At 52.8% G+C, this 5,000-nt stretch overlaps 1 non-coding gene across 1 annotated transcript in view; it reads left to right on the top strand.

The window, feature by feature from the left end:
• Positions 1-3,874: 3,874 nt before the first annotated feature.
• Positions 3,875-5,000, top strand: part of LOC124729252 — a 1,909-nt gene continuing 783 nt past the window's right edge. The window contains exon 1 of the ribosomal RNA XR_007007568.1: positions 3,875-5,000. This exon is cut by the window's right edge and continues 783 nt beyond it. This is a non-coding gene — a ribosomal RNA (small subunit ribosomal RNA).

Below are 5,000 nucleotides of genomic sequence, written 5' to 3' on the forward strand. Positions count from 1 at the left end.
ATCCACCCCTATAACTTGCGTTTCATGAAGAGTTATTTCCAATATGCGACATTCCCGCTGTCCCTATACATGAGCCGCGACCTGTACCACTTACGAGCGAGAGACGCGATCGCGTTGCTCACTGTACGGCGTCCGATACCGAGCCATCAGCATGTCGGTCCCCATGCGCGTTGCACTCGCACTCGCAGTCGCAAAAACGTGGGGCAAATATATTACGCGGAAGAGCTATAACAGACCGAGCCCCACTGCATGGGGGGAGTCTTTGTCACTAATGTACACAGATGGAACATTTTGGACTGGAACCAGATTACCCGTACACACGGCGCTGATTAGTAATCAATGCAGAGCCATCAAACTACAGCAAATATACACAACTGTCCGTATACATGCTGAAAGAGTCTGCCCACAATGGGAACCACACGTCAGCCAGACACTCTGATCACGCACCACTCTCTGCTTCTAACAGGCGCACATACAATATGTAAGCACCAGCATGGAACAACATCCAGTGCATCTTCTCCGCCACATTACACAATCCACACTATCACAACCAGACCAGGAGGTCCATGCGGAAAATACAATATCCCAGCCTTTCGACATCCACCATTGCGCAGACCAGGCACCAACACCCACACATGTCCTATACAACGGTGCACCCAACATCACAATAGTACCTCCTGTCACAGCGCACAAACAATGACATGAGTCAAAGACACAGGTCTCACACAAGCATAGAATTGGAGCGCCGCCTCTAATAAGCCAAAGGTGCATCCTGACGTGACAAATCTGATCATGTCACAAGCATTCACTTACTATAATCACTATCAACGAACCTGCCGCCCCCGCCCCCCCCCCCTACACCTTTCCTTACAACAACGTGTAACCTAACCTAACCTAACCTAACCTATGTTGTACCTTAACCTAACCTATGTTGTACCTTAACCTAACCTATGTTGTACCTTAACCTAACCTATGTTGTACCTTAACCTAACCTATGTTGTACCTTAACCTAACCTATGTTGTACCTTAACCTAACCTATGTTGTACCTTAACCTAACCTATGTTGTACCTTAACCTAACCCATGTTGTACCTTAACCTAACCCATGTTGTACCTTAACCTAACCCATGTTGTACCTTAACCTAACCCATGTTGTACCTTAACCTAACCCATGTTGTACCTTAACCTAACCCATGTTGTACCTTAACCTAACCCATGTTGTACCTTAACCTAACCCATGTTGTACCTTAACCTAACCCATGTTGTACCTTAACCTAACCCATGTTGTACCTTAACCTAACCCATGTTGTGCCTTAACCTAACCCATGTTGTGCCTTAACCTAACCCATGTTGTGCCTTAACCTAACCCATGTTGTGCCTTAACCTAACCCATGTTGTGCCTTAACCTAACCCATGTTGTGCCTTAACCTAACCCATGTTGTGCCTTAACCTAACCCACGTTGTGCCTTAACCTAACCCACGTTGTGCCTTAACCTAACCCACGTTGTGCCTTAACCTAACCCACGTTGTGCCTTAACCTAACCCACGTTGTGCCTTAACCTAACCCATGTTGTGCCTTAACCTAACCCATGTTGTGCCTTAACCTAACCCATGTTGTGCCTTAACCTAACCCATGTTGTGCCTTAACCTAACCCATGTTGTGCCTTAACCTAACCCATGTTGTGCCTTAACCTAACCCATGTTGTGCCTTAACCTAACCCACGTTGTGCCTTAACCTAACCCACGTTGTGCCTTAACCTAACCCACGTTGTGCCTTAACCTAACCCACGTTGTGCCTTAACCTAACCCATGTTGTGCCTTAACCTAACCCATGTTGTGCCTTAACCTAACCCATGTTGTGCCTTAACCTAACCCACGTTGTGCCTTAACCTAACCCACGTTGTGCCTTAACCTAACCCACGTTGTGCCTTAACCTAACCCACGTTGTGCCTTAACCTAACCCACGTTGTGCCTTAACCTAACCCACGTTGTGCCTTAACCTAACCCACGTTGTCCCCTAAAGTAACCCACGTTGTCCCCTAACGTAACCCACGTTGTCCCCTAACGTAACCCATGTTGTCGCCTAAACCTGCTCTGTAATTGTTATACGACTCGTTCAATTAGTGTAGTGTTGCCCACCCGCAACCCTCGCAATATAGTTCGCTACTCGCACTGCCCGCTCCCCTGTGTATCGCTTCATGTTAAACACCTTGCAAGTCTTGCTGACTTTCCACATGCTCCTGCTGTACACTGTAATGTGGATGGCAGCAGGACGTACATGCCGCCCCTCCCCACGTCCCCACCTTGCCCCCCTGCCTTCGCAAGCTGGTTGGTGAGAAGTTTGCATGTTCAATGCCCTTCGCATGCGACGTACTCAGGCTACGTTGTGGTGCGGCCTGTGTCAACCGTCCGCTAATGTCGTACGCGTAAACCACAATCTGTACTGCACATTCGTCCTTATGTACCGAATGATACATCGTGGCACATGTGTGACCGTACAACGACTGCGCCCAAAAACGGCGGACCATACAGTGCAAATATTGTGCACGCAGCTACGTGTCGTCTCCCTATGAGAGCTGGATTGCAGTGTGGTACGCCATAGAGACGTGTGGGAGGAACGGACGCCGTGGATGGCGATCAGCATGAGCTGTCTGTTGATGTATTCGGACCTAGTCGTCTCTCCTCACACACCGTGATGGCATGGTGCACCGCGTTCCATATCTGCGACATGCTACAGAGGCCGGTTGACAGTCGTTCGAGCAATGGACATCGCATACGTACGGGGGCCACCTTCCACGTATTGTCTAGGCGTGCACATTTTGTTGCGTGTATGTGGGCAGACGTAGTGTGGCGTGACACCTGACACAGGCATGCAATAATCGTTGAAGTTGCAAATGGCGATGGACGCCTGCGTTTTCTGGTGAAGTTACGCAAATGAACAAATGGTAACCTGTTGTGGTGCGGTTGTTCTCGCTAGGGGTGAATCGGTGATGGCGACGATAGGTTGAGGTACGAACCGGTTGTTCCAGCGATACCCACCATGCCGACGAAACTGAACGGCATCTGGGTGTGAAGCGATACGCGGCGGTGGCTGGGTGGGACCGTCCCCGGCCGGTGAGGGGGCGCCTCCCGGCGTGCTGGCCGCGCGGTGCGTGGGCGCACGCGCTACAGCCGGCTGGTGGGGGCGGCCAGTGGCAGGCGCGCCGGCCGACGGACGCGGCAGGCGTCGCAGCTGCGCGCCGGCGCACCCTGCGCGCGGCGCCGTGCGGCCAAAGTAGGTCCTCGCGGGCCCGGTGCGAAGCGCGGTGGACATCTTCAGTGTGCTGGTCCGATTGAGGACTGTGTGCGTTGAGGATGCGCCGCCGCCCGGCGCTCGGCGCCGCGACGCCGTCTGCTGCTCGGTCGCCCCAGCGGTTCTCGCTGGTGGTTTGTATCGCAGCTGTGCGGATGTGTTGGCGCGTGCGCTGTGCTGGGAGAGTTCGCTTCGGCACCCAAGTGGGGCTTTTGTCCTTCTGTGGCGCTGGCGTTGGAGCTGCCGGTCACCGTAGGTGGCGCGTGTTGTCTCCCGCCGGCAATGCCACGACAGCACGCTCCCGGGCCTCTGTCGGCAGCGGCAAGCTCAGTTGGGAGCACGGGTGGTCGCACCGAAAGCGTCTACTCGCCTAACTCCGGGCGATTGCGCCTCTCTCGAACCCGACCAAGTACTTGGGACGGCGCTGCGCGCCGCCGGGACCTGAGAGGGTTTCGAGGTGTATTGTGCAGGGGAGCTCAGCCTCCTCCTGTTTGCAGAATGATTGAGCGGACGCTTGCGTGTTCGCGCGGGCCCCCGGGACACACTCCCGGGCGGCCGGCTGCTCAGCTCTAGTTGACGCAGCTCCCTGGTTGATCCTGCCAGTAGTCATATGCTTGTCTCAAAGATTAAGCCATGCATGTCTCAGTACAAGCCGCATTAAGGTGAAACCGCGAATGGCTCATTAAATCAGTTATGGTTCCTTAGATCGTACCCACGTTACTTGGATAACTGTGGTAATTCTAGAGCTAATACATGCAAACAGAGTCCCGACCAGAGATGGAAGGGACGCTTTTATTAGATCAAAACCAATCGGTCGGCTCGTCCGGTCCGTTTGCCTTGGTGACTCTGAATAACTTTGGGCTGATCGCACGGTCCTCGTACCGGCGACGCATCTTTCAAATGTCTGCCTTATCAACTGTCGATGGTAGGTTCTGCGCCTACCATGGTTGTAACGGGTAACGGGGAATCAGGGTTCGATTCCGGAGAGGGAGCCTGAGAAACGGCTACCACATCCAAGGAAGGCAGCAGGCGCGCAAATTACCCACTCCCGGCACGGGGAGGTAGTGACGAAAAATAACGATACGGGACTCATCCGAGGCCCCGTAATCGGAATGAGTACACTTTAAATCCTTTAACGAGTATCTATTGGAGGGCAAGTCTGGTGCCAGCAGCCGCGGTAATTCCAGCTCCAATAGCGTATATTAAAGTTGTTGCGGTTAAAAAGCTCGTAGTTGGATTTGTGTCCCACGCTGTTGGTTCACCGCCCGTCGGTGTTTAACTGGCATGTATCGTGGGACGTCCTGCCGGTGGGGCGAGCCGAAGGCGTGCGACCGCCTCGTGCGTGCTCGTGCGTCCCGAGGCGGACCCCGTTGAAATCCTACCAGGGTGCTCTTTATTGAGTGTCTCGGTGGGCCGGCACGTTTACTTTGAACAAATTAGAGTGCTTAAAGCAGGCAAGCCCGCCTGAATACTGTGTGCATGGAATAATGGAATAGGACCTCGGTTCTATTTTGTTGGTTTTCGGAACCCGAGGTAATGATTAATAGGGACAGGCGGGGGCATTCGTATTGCGACGTTAGAGGTGAAATTCTTGGATCGTCGCAAGACGAACAGAAGCGAAAGCATTTGCCAAGTATGTTTTCATTAATCAAGAACGAAAGTTAGAGGTTCGAAGGCGATCAGATACCGCCCTAGTTCTAACCATAAAC

Source organism: Schistocerca piceifrons, unplaced genomic scaffold, assembly GCF_021461385.2.
Source record: "Schistocerca piceifrons isolate TAMUIC-IGC-003096 unplaced genomic scaffold, iqSchPice1.1 HiC_scaffold_1197, whole genome shotgun sequence".
Classification (NCBI taxonomy): domain Eukaryota; kingdom Metazoa; phylum Arthropoda; class Insecta; order Orthoptera; family Acrididae; genus Schistocerca; species Schistocerca piceifrons.